This window comes from Gekko japonicus, unplaced genomic scaffold (genome assembly GCF_001447785.1).
Source record: "Gekko japonicus isolate JY-2015 unplaced genomic scaffold, Gekko_japonicus_V1.1 scaffold175, whole genome shotgun sequence".
In the NCBI taxonomy this organism is placed as follows: domain Eukaryota; kingdom Metazoa; phylum Chordata; class Lepidosauria; order Squamata; family Gekkonidae; genus Gekko; species Gekko japonicus.
Window position 1 is genome coordinate 252,050 of NW_015166425.1, and position 11,236 is coordinate 263,285.

Here is an 11,236-nt window from a genome sequence, read left to right on the forward strand (position 1 = left end):
CTCTGCCCTGTTGCTGGCCCTCCAGAGGAACTGGTTGAGGCCACTGTGTGAGACGGGATGCTGGACTAGATGGACCCTCACTGGTCTGATCCAGCAGGGCTCTTTTGATGTTCTTATCAGGGGAAGGCTTCGGCCTCTCTGCCCTGTTGTTGGCCCTCCAGAGGAACTGGTTGAGGCCACTGTGTGAGGCAGGATGCTGGACTGGAGGGACCCTCACTGGTCTGACCCAGCAGGGCTCTTCTTATACAGGGAAGGCCTCGGCCTCTATCCCCTGCTGTTGGCCCGCCAGAGGAACTGGTTGAGGCCACTGGTCGGATCCAGCAGGGCTCTTCTCATGTCCCCTGCAGAATTGTGCCCCTGTTAGAAAGAGCTGATAATATTGTTCTCTTGACATCTATCTACCCATCACATCGTGTCTGCTGCGGAGGCATGAAAAACGAAACAAATTTCCTTTATCCATTTAAAATATGCGTGTGCTGCTTCTCTGCCCATTGTGATGCAAACCCAAAGTATATTTTTAAAAAACTAATGAAAACAACAAAATATAGATCAGTGCAAACCAGCGCAGCCTGATTTAAATGGGCCTTTCTTTTTCTTTTTTTGCCATCCAGTCTCAGACTTATAATGACCTCATGGGGTTTTCCAAGGCAAGAGATGTTCAGAGGTGGTCTTGCCCTTGCCTGCCTCTGCGTAGCAACCCTGGACTTCCTCGGTGGTCTCTCCTCCAAGTACTGACCAAGGCCGGCCCTGCTTAGCTTCGGAGATCTGATGCGATCCGCCCAGCCTGGGCCATCCAGAACTCTGGCAGGGCAAACATCTTCCCTGTGCAACTTTGGCCAGGCTTGGTGCCTTGAGAGCCAATCTGGTGTAGTGGTTACGAGCGTGGACTCTGATCTGGGAGAACCGGGTTCGATTCCCCCACTCCTCCACATGCAGCTGCTGGTGTGACCTTGGGTCAGTCACAAGTTCTCTCAGAGCTGCTCTCTCAGGAGCAGTTCTCAAAAGAGCTCTCTCAGCCCCACCTACCTCACAGGGTGTCTGTTGTGGGGAGGGGAAGGGAAAGGAGATTGTAAGCCACTCTGAGACTCCCTCAGTAGTGAAGGGCAAGGTATAAATCCAATCTCTTCTCCTCCTTTAAACTGTGGCGCAATTATGCAAAGTATTTGCATGAGCTCAGTTTTGCTGTGACACCCACTTGGGCTACAGCCCTTTGATATGCAAAGTGAGCAGTTATCAAAGACTCTGTATGAGGCTCTCAGCCTGTGCTTGCGTAGATATTTATCCTGCTCTTCCTCCAAGGAGCTGGGAGCAGTAGAGATGGCTCTCCTCCATTTTATCCTGACAGCAGTCCTGTGAGGTAGGGAGGTTAGGCCGAGAAAGAAGACTGGTCTAAGGTCCCGCAGTGAGTTTATGGCAAGCGAGCTAACTGCTGCACCAAACTGCTTACCTGCTCATGAGAGCCAGTGTGGTGTAGTGGTTAAGAGCACGGACTCTTATCTGGGAGAACCGGGTTTGATTCCCCCACTACTCCACATGCAGCTACTGGTAAGACCTTGGGTATGTCACAAGTTCTCTCAGAGCTGTTCTCTCAGGAGCAGTCCTCAAAAGAGCTCTCTCAGCCCCACCCGCCTCACAGGGTGTCTGTCGTGGGGAGGGGAAGGGAAAGGAGTTTGTAAGCCGCTCTCCTTCGGGTAGTGAAGGGCGGGGTATAAATCCAATCTCCTCCTCCTTCTATCTGGGTCTAAAACTGCAAGCAGTAGAGAGCGTTAGCATCCAGTGAGGTGCAGTAAAGCGGCAATGAACCCGAAGCAACTGTTAAAACGCCCTGGCGGAGGGAAAGGCCTTAAGACTGGCACTGACATCATTGGCAGGGACGCACCTGGCACATGATCCATCAGGGAAGCGTGTTGTGTAGAGCTCCGGGAAAACACTGTGGTTTGTCAACATCTAGCTGATCTCTGGGTGGCAATAAATCTGCTAGTCTTTTCAGGGGCCACAAGAGCCTTAGAAACATAAAGCTGGAAGTGATCTCCAAGGGTCATCTAGTCCAACCCCAGGACAATGCAAGGCATTAAAGGTTACCTTCCCCCCCCCACTCCCCCAGTGACCCCCTGCTCTATGCCCAGAGCATGGTCGTTCTTAACATGTTCTGTTTGAACATAAGAACATCAGAGAAGCCAATGTTGGATTAGGGCCAATGGCCCATCTTGTCCAACACTCTGTGTCACACAGTGGCCAACAATACCAGGTGCCATCAGGAGGTCCAGCAGTGGGGCCAGGACACTAAAAGCTAGAAGCCCTCCCACTCTTGCCCCCACCCCCTCAAGCACCAAGAATACAGAGCATCCCTTGCCCCAGACCGAGAGTTCCTATCTACACCTTGTGGCTAATAGCCACTGATGGGCCTCTGCTCCATATGCTTATCCAATTCCCTCTTGAAGCCATCAATGCTTGTAGCTGCCGCCACCTCCTGTGGCAGGGAATTCCATGTGTTAATCACTCTTTGGGTGAAGAAGGACTTCCTTCTGTCCATTCTAACCCGACTGCTCAGCAAATTCATGGAGTGCCCACGAGTTCTTGTGTTGTGAGAAAGGGAGAAAAGTGCTTCTTTCTCGACCTGCTCTGTCCCACGCATAATCTTATAAACTTCGATCATGTCACCTCCCAGCCGTCGTTTCTCCCTCAGCATCCATGACTTTATATTGGCAACCTGGTACCATTTTTACATCTCTAGCCTCGTTTGCCCACATGAAGGGATGTTCTGGGTTAGCTTAACAGAGCCGGTGCGGTGTCGTGGGTGGAGTGGTGCACTAGAACCCCGGGGCGGCCCGAGTTCGAATCCCCCCTTCTACCATAGGCACTCGCTAGGTGCCCTTGAGATCATCACAAACTCTAGACCTGGGGAGAACCCTGTCCTAAGCTGCTTGAACTGGGGGGAGTCCCAACTGGGGGGAGGAAAGTGGGCTATAAATAAATAAATAAATGCAGAAGTGATCATTCACTCAGCGCCCATTCCCTGACTTTTGAGGGCTGCGGATCTTATTCTCCTGGGAGGGCTCCTGAGACAGAACAGGCAAAGAAATCGCAGGGGAAATGCCTCCCGGTGACGGGGAGAACCTCACCTGTTGGTTTCTGCCTGTTACGTGGCTCCCTTTAAAACAAACACACACCAGTTGGCATCTGGGTCTGCTTAGACCTGGCAGCTCTTGAACCAGACCCCCCGTGGCTTTCTCTGTAACCGCAGCCCGATCTGCCGATAGGAGCAGGCGATTAGTTTTCTTTCGAGTTCCAAGCTGGGACCTGCATCGCCTGCTGGTTTCTGTGATCTCAGCGTTCTGAAAAAGACACAGGAGCAGACGGGAAGGGGTGGATTTCTGGTCAGCTGGCAGTCTTAAATCCACCGGCATATTCGTCATCCACCCACCCCCCGGCCGTCGCTGCAGTGCTAATCTCCAGCCATTTATTCCTTTCAACGATCTGAGCTTTACGTGCTTTTTCAGACGGCTTCGTCCTTAAACCTTTCTGAGGTTTCACAAACACATGCCAAAGCGAGAGACAGTTTGGGGTAGTGGTTAGGAGGGTGGACTCTAATCTGAACCGGTTTTGATTCCCCACTCCTCCACATGCAGCTGCTGGTGTGACCCTGGGTCAGTCACAAGTTCTCTCAGAGCTGTTCTCTCACGAGCAGTTCTGGAGAGAGCTCTCTCAGCCCCACCTACCTCACAGAGTGTCTGTTGTGGGGAGGGGGAGGGAAAGGAGATCTGTGAGCCGCCCTGAGCCCACTTGCGGGGAGGGGGGGCTAGAAATCTAATGATAAATAAATAAAAAAATTATAAGCTGCTCTGAGTCTGTTTTAGGTAGTGAAGGGCAGGGTTAAATCTAATCTCCTCTCCTCTTCTAGGCATGGAACCCGGTTCCTGGGTAAGGTTGCAGAGCCCTGCTGGGTAAAGTTGCCAACTTTCCATCTGGCCTCTACACCTCTGCCTTTGTGCCGATGGTAGAACCCGTCCCAGGGCTTTTGAAAGCTTCGTACACCGGCTTCTCCATGCCCCCGTCTGCTTGTGAAAGGCACCAGGGCAGGCTAGGTGGTGTTTCCCCCATATCCCGATCAGTTGGCAACCCATAATGTTGTACTGTATGATTGGGGAATAAATGGGGTCGTCCCACTGGGGCTTTCGTGACTTTCCCAGTGACCAGCCAAGCACAGACTCAACAGGTGACGCATTCCCCATCACTACAGTTCCATGCCGGGGCAAAGAACTCCACTAGTTGAATTCCCGCGCGCCTCAGCCAAGGTGCGGCTGCCTTGCCCACAGGATCAGAGCGAATCCTCCCTCCTCCACCGGAGCCTTTCTCTCTGCTTCCCAAACTGAGCCCTGGCCTATTTCCAGCCCCACCCTGGGTGCGCTTCTGACATGTGGAGGGTTACGTAAAAGTTGGATGAACTGTAATCCCATCTTCTGACTGTGGGTGGGGGGATTAGGATTAATTTCATCTTCCTCCAGGCAGGAGAGCCACCAGACTGACAGGATCGCCTCCTCTGTGGATGGGCTGGGGAGAGAGAGGGGGGGCTCCCTGCTGTGTCCCCCCCCCCACTCCGCAGAGGCCTGCATGGAAAACCAACCACAGAGAAAGATATATTGCTCAGGTCCCCGAATCTTTGGCGTGTAACGTCTCAAGAGTCGGATCGCCATCATCGCCCGTGTTTTTGTCCCACCCTTAGGACAGCGTGTGTGGCTTTCTTTCCCTCCCTTTCATTTTCACAACACCCCTGCAAGTTAGGCTAGGTTGCGAATGCTCCCTCTAAGATGTGGGGTCTTGTGAGCAAAAATTCTGCTTTGTGAGCTACTGGCATTCAAGCTGTGAGCGAGCAATTTGGCTCCTGCTTAAATTTCGTTTGCTCTGGAGCCCTCCTGCCTGAGCTAAGACAAAAATGTGTGAGCCGGAGGCTAAAAAGCTGTGAGCTAGCTCACACTAACCCAGCTTAGAGGGAAGGAGAGAGAGAGAGATATCTAAACTGATCCAGCTAAAGGTGTGGCTGTGCGGGGATTTGAACCTGGGTCCCACCCTTGATTCACTCTTGAACCGCTGCCCCACACAGGCTTAGGACAGAAAAGACCCTAAAGGTCACCAATTTATGACCAGAGATGTGCCCATTCAGAATATTTAACAGAAGAAGAAGAGGAGGAGACTGGATTTATACCCGCTCTTCTTCACTACCCAAGGGAGTCTCAGAGCAGTTTACAATCTCCTTTCCCTTCCCCCCCCCCACAACAGACTCCCCGTGAGGCAGGTGGGGCTGAGAGAGCTCTTTCGAGGACTGCCCTTGAGAGAACAACTCTGAGAGAACTTGTGGCTGACCCGAGGTCACACCAGCAGTTGCATGTGGAGGAGTGAGGAATCAAACCCGGTTCTCCCAGATTAGAGTCTGCGCTCCTAACCACTACACCAAACTGGAGATTTAGGGGTGGAGCCTAGGGAGAACAGGGACCTGAGCAGGTTACAATGGCACAGCGTCCACCCTCCAAAGCATCCGTTTTCTCCAGGGGAATTGATCTCTGTCGTCGGGAGATAAACGGCATTTGGGGGGGGGATCTCCAGATCCCACCTGGAGGCTGGCATCCCTACATTCTAGCCAGTAGTTCCCGGAGCCTCTGACAGATCAAGGAAGTGGTTAACCCCCCCCCTGCTTTTTTCACAGATAGGGGGATGTTTTCCAACCTCCCTGTCTGTGCTGCCAGCACATTCCTGGCTTCTCATGAGTAAACCTTCGCTTCCCTCGCAAATAGCAGAGGGATGTTGTGGAGCTGATCGGTGCCAGGAGGGTCCGAGTCCCTTCGTATCTTGGCACCGCGGATCCCACCAGCATCCTGACGTGGGCGTCCAGTTTTGGGACGCCTAGCGTGATTTTCGGATGAGTTGTGCCTGCCAACGTCAACTGTATCTTCCTGTGCAAATACTGGAGGAGGGGGGAGGTTCTGGCAATAATCTGGGCCAGGATGTTCGGTTTTGGGCCCAGCAGCTCCCCCCAGCAGTTTGAGCCAGTTTGGTGCGGTGGTTAAGTGTGTGGACTCTAATCTGGAAGAACCAGGTTTGATTCCCCACTCCTCCATATGCAGCTGCTGGATGACCTTGGGTAAGCCATAGTTCTGTCAGAGCTGTTCTCTCAAGGAGAGTTCTGTCAGAGCTCTCTCAGCCCCACCTGCCTCAGAGGGTGTCTGTTGTGGGAACGGGAAGGGAAAGGAGTTTATAAACCGCTCTGAGACTCTTTGGGGTAGTGAAGGGCGGGGTATAAATCCAATCTCTTCTCTTCTTCTTTTACCTCACAGGGTGTCTGTTGTGGGGAGGGGAAGGGAAAGGACATTGTAAGCCGCTGTGAGACTCTTTTGGGTAGTGAAGGGCGGGGTATAAATCCAATCTCTTCTCTTCTTCTTTTCCCTCACAGGGTGTCTGTTGCGGGGAGGGGAAGGGAAAGGAGTTTATAAACCGCTCTGAGACTCTTTGGGGTAGTGAAGGGCGGGGTATAAATCCAATCTCTTCTTCTTTTACCTCACAGGGTGTCTGTTGCGGGGAGGGGAGGGGAAAGGAGTTTATAAACCGCTCTGAGACTCTTTGGGGTAGTGAAGGGCGGGGTATAAATCCAATCTCTTCTTCTTTTACCTCACAGGGTGTCTGTTGCGGGGAGGGGAAGGGAAAGGAGATTGTAAGCCGCTGTGAGACTCTTTTGGGTAGTGAAGGGCGGGGTATAAATCCAATCTCCTCCTCCTCCTCCTGCATTCTGAAGCTAGAGGCCAATCTTGAGGCCTTCTTTTCAGAAGAGTGACGCCCGTCACAGGCGTGGTGGATCAAACCTGGTTCTCCCAGATTAGAGTCCACACTCCTAACCACCACACCAAACTGGCTCTCACCGGTGTGAAAAGAATTTTGGGCAAGAGAGCTGGGGAAGGTCCCTTGACCTCTGAGGGAGCTGCCCGCCTGAGCGGGCAATCCGAAGCTCAAGGAAGCCCTGATCAGACACAGCCAAAGGCAGTTTCCTGTGTTCAGTTGGAACTGAAGAAAAGCTACCAGCCCTTCTGTTTTTTCCTGCTGTTCTTTGCCACAGGAGCACGAGGTGGCTCAGGGGCAGAGCCTCTGCTTGGCATGCAAAAGGCCCCAGGTTCAATCCCAGGCATCTCCAACTAAGCAAGGCTCAGGTGATGCACTGAGACCCTGGAGAGCCTCTGCCAGTCAGAGTAAACAAGACCAATAGTCCGAGGGTCTGACGCAGTGCAAGGCAGTATCCTATGTCCTTGTGAAGAGAGGGGCAGTGGCTCATTAGTAAAGCCTCTGCTCGGCATGCGGAAGGTCCCCGGTTCAGTCCCCGGCATCTCCAGTTGAAAAGGACCAGGCAGTAGGTGATGCGAAATACCTCCGCTTGAGACCCTGGAAAAACTGGAACAGGATAGACCAAGGGTTTGCCTCGCTAGAAGGCAGCTTCATGTGGTCTGTTCGGCAAGGAAAGTCATGACAGGAACACGACTTAAGTTCAGGGACTGGGGAGGCGCGAGGAGGTGTCATAAGAACACGACCCAAGAAGAGCTCTGCTGGATCGGACCAGTGAGAGTCCCTCTAGTCCAGCATCCTGTCTCACACAGTGGCGTCAACCAGTTCCTCTGGAGGGCCAGCAACAGGGCAGAGAGGCCGAGGCCTTCCCCTCATAAGAAAGTAAGAAGAGCCCTGCTGGGTCAGACCAGTGAGGGTCCATCTAGTCCAGCATCCCGTCTCACACAGTGGCCTCAACCAGTTCCTCTGGAGGGCCAACAACAGGGCAGAGAGGCCGAGGCCTTCCCCTCATAAGAAAGTAAGAAGAGCCCTGCTGGGTCAGACCAGTGAGGGTCCATCTAGTCCAGCCTCCTGTCTCACACAGTGGCCTCAACCAGTTCCTCTGGAAGACCCAACAACAGGGCAGAGAGGCCGAGGCCTTCCCCTCACAAGAACCAAAGAAAAGCCCTGCTGGATTGGACCAATAGTCCATCTAGTCCAACATCCCATCTCGCACACTGGCCAGACAGTTCCTCTGGAGGGCCAAAAACAGAGCACAGCGGCTGAAGCCTTCCCCTGATGTTTCCTCCCGTCACTGAGATTCCGAGATTTAGTGCTTCTGTACATGGAGGTTCCCTTCAGTCACCACGGCTAGTAGCCACTGATAGACCTGCTCGTTTTGCTGTCCCTGGAGGGCAATGCTCCCTCTAAGCCGTGGAGTCTTGTGAGCAAAACTTCTACTTTGTGAGCTGCTGGCATTAAAGCTGTGAGCGAGCGATTTGGCTGCTGCATAAATTAGTTTGCTCTGGAGCCCTCCTTCCTGAGCCGAGAAAAAAATGTCTGAGCCAGAGGCTAAAAAACTGTGAGCTGGCTCACACTGACTCACCTTAGAGGGAACACTGGTTACAGGTGCAGGAGTTGGCTAGAGGGACAAAAACAAGTATCTGGAGAGGTATCGTATGTGTTTTGTCAATAAATATATTCAATGAGAAAGACGATAGACCTGATATTATCACTTCACTATTTTGAATCGGGCTGCAGTCTTAGTTCCACTCGGCAGCTGCAGATATTTCAGTTGGGTTGAGGTTGAGCCAGTAAGATGCAGCGACTGACGCGTTGGACTAGGCCTGGGGAGAGCCACGTTTAGATGTCAACACAGCCGTAGTGCTAGCTGAGTGGTCTTGAGCCAGTAGCGGTTTCCCAGCCTAAACCTACCTCACAAGGTTGTTATGAGTCTTATAAATTTGGTGTCGTGGTTAGGAGCGCAGACTCTAATCTGGGAGAACTGGGTTTGATTCCCCCACTCCTCCGCATGCAGCTGCCGGTGTGACCTTGGGTCAGTCACAAGTTCTCTCAGAGCTGTTCTCTCAAGAGCAGTTCTCGAAAGAGCTCTCTCAGCCCCTCCTGCCTCACAGGGTGTCTGTTGTGGGGAGGGGAAGGAGATTGTAAACCACTCTGAGACTCCTTCAGGTAGTGAAGGGCAGGGTATAAAACCAACTGTGGGTCAGTCACAAGTTCTCTCAGAGCTGTTCTTTCAAGGGCAGTTCTCTCAGAACTCTCTCAGCCCCACTGACCTCCCACAGTGTCTGTTGTGGGGAGGGGAGGGGAAAGGAGATTGTAAGCCGCTCTGAGACGCCTTCAGGTAGTGAAAGGTGTGGTATAAATCCAATCTCTTCTTCTTCTTCAAGAGCAGTTTCTGTCAAGAGCTCTCTCAGCCCCACCTACCTCGCAAGGTGTCTGTTGCGGGGAGGGGACGGGAAAGGAGTTTGTAAGCTGCTCTGAGACTCCTTCAGGTAGTGAAGGGTGGGGTATAAATCCAATCTCCTCCTCCTCCTTCATCTGAGGAGGGGAGAAATGTGTGCACCACCCCACGCTCCTGGGAAGAAACAAAGGTTAGGCAGAGAGAGAGGCCCAACCAAGCAAATGACAGGGGCACAATTGCTAGCTGGTGACATTTGGCTGGCTCCTATGCCTTTATCAGCTTGATAGTCGGAGAGAGTTCCTCCTGCTGTGAAGGTGAGCATCGCCACCTGCGGATCAAGTTGCAAAAGGGCTGGCGAATGGGAGAACCCCGATTCCCGGTGTGTGTGTGTGAATCTTTACAGATGAAGGGCACAGCTGTCTTCTGATCAATTCAGACCCAAGTTGTGCCAGGGAGGGGAGGCAAGCCGAGCAGAGCCCTCCCCCCTGTTCTGCATTCCCCCCCCCCCGTCTCATTAAACTTCTTTGCTGCAAGCAGATCTGAGGATCGATTCATCCTCCTCGGAGCCTGATTGATTTCTTCTCGCCGGTGCGGAAAGGCCTTTGTAGCTGGCAGCTAATGAGGCCTCCCACGACTCCCTTTCCCCAGTTGTCTGAGGCTGGCTTGCTGGGATGGCGGGAGCCCCGGCGCCTGTTCGTCATTCCTGCCAAGGGGGCGAGATTTGCCCTTGTGCGGTGCGGAAGAGTTCTTGCAATCCAAACCAAAAGGACAGCTCTTTGTAGAGCAAAAGAAGGACTCGGCACCACTCCAATATCAGGGAGAGGCGAGACTCACATTCAGGTTTTGTGCCTTTTTCTGGGCCGTCCAATCCTGGAGTTAGCTTGGGGGTCGATGTGAATTTAGGCAGATCATGAGAAGGGAGGGCAGGAAGGGTTGCCTCAGTGCTTAGTTCTCGTAGCCCTTTCTGACGCGCCCAGGGAAATGCCAGTCACCACTTTGGGTTCAGGAAGCAATTGTTCTCCAGGCCAGTTGGCCTGGGGATCCTGGAGGTTTTTGGCATCTTCTGGGCACGGAACAGGGGTCACTGGGGGTGTGTATGGGGGGCAGTGTTCCCTCTAAACTGAGTTAGTGTGAGCTAGCTTGCAGTTTTTTAGCCTCTGACTCAGACATTTTTTTCTTGGCTCAGGAAGGAGGACTCCAGAGCCAACTAATTGATGCAGCAGCCAAATCGCTCGCTCACAACTTTAATGCCAGCAGCTCACAAAGCAGAATTTTTGCTCATGAGACTCCACAGCTTAGAAGGAGCATTGGTGTGTGGGGGGGTATTTGTGAATTTCCTTCATTGTGCAGGGGGTTGGACTAGATGACCCCTGAGGTCCCTTCCAACTCTCTGATTCTAGAGGAGAAGAACAAAGATCAATAAACTGAAACCCAATGCTTACTCTCTAGTTCACCCCCAAAGTATTGATTACCCAATTGGAGAATCCCAATGCTAACCAATTATGCATTTAGTCGCCTTGCTTTGGCGGCCGATATGCGCAGGCTTCCCCACTGGGTCCCTAACCTAGACTAGCTAGGACATCAGCATGCATAAACAAACAGTTAATTCTTTCACAATCACACACACAGAGAGAGAACTTGTAGATCCCAACAGCCTTCCCTGATGTTGCCTCCTGGCATTGGGACTCAGAGGTTGACTGCCTCTGGATGTGGAGGTTCCCTTTAGTCACCAGGGCTAGTAGCCACAGATGGACCTCTCCTCCGTGAATCTGTCTCACCCCCCTTTAAAGCCCTCTATGCCTGTGGCCACCACCCAATGAGAAGGGAGCACTCGCTGGAGAAGACCCTGATGCTGGGAAAGAAGGGGACGGCAAAGGACGAGATGGTCAGACAGTTTGCCAGTTTGGTGTAGTGGTTAAGTGCGCGGACCCTAATCTGGGAGAACTGGGTTTGATTCCCCGCTCCTCCACACGTCCTCTCAGAGCTGTTCTCTCATGAGCAGTTCTCGGAAGA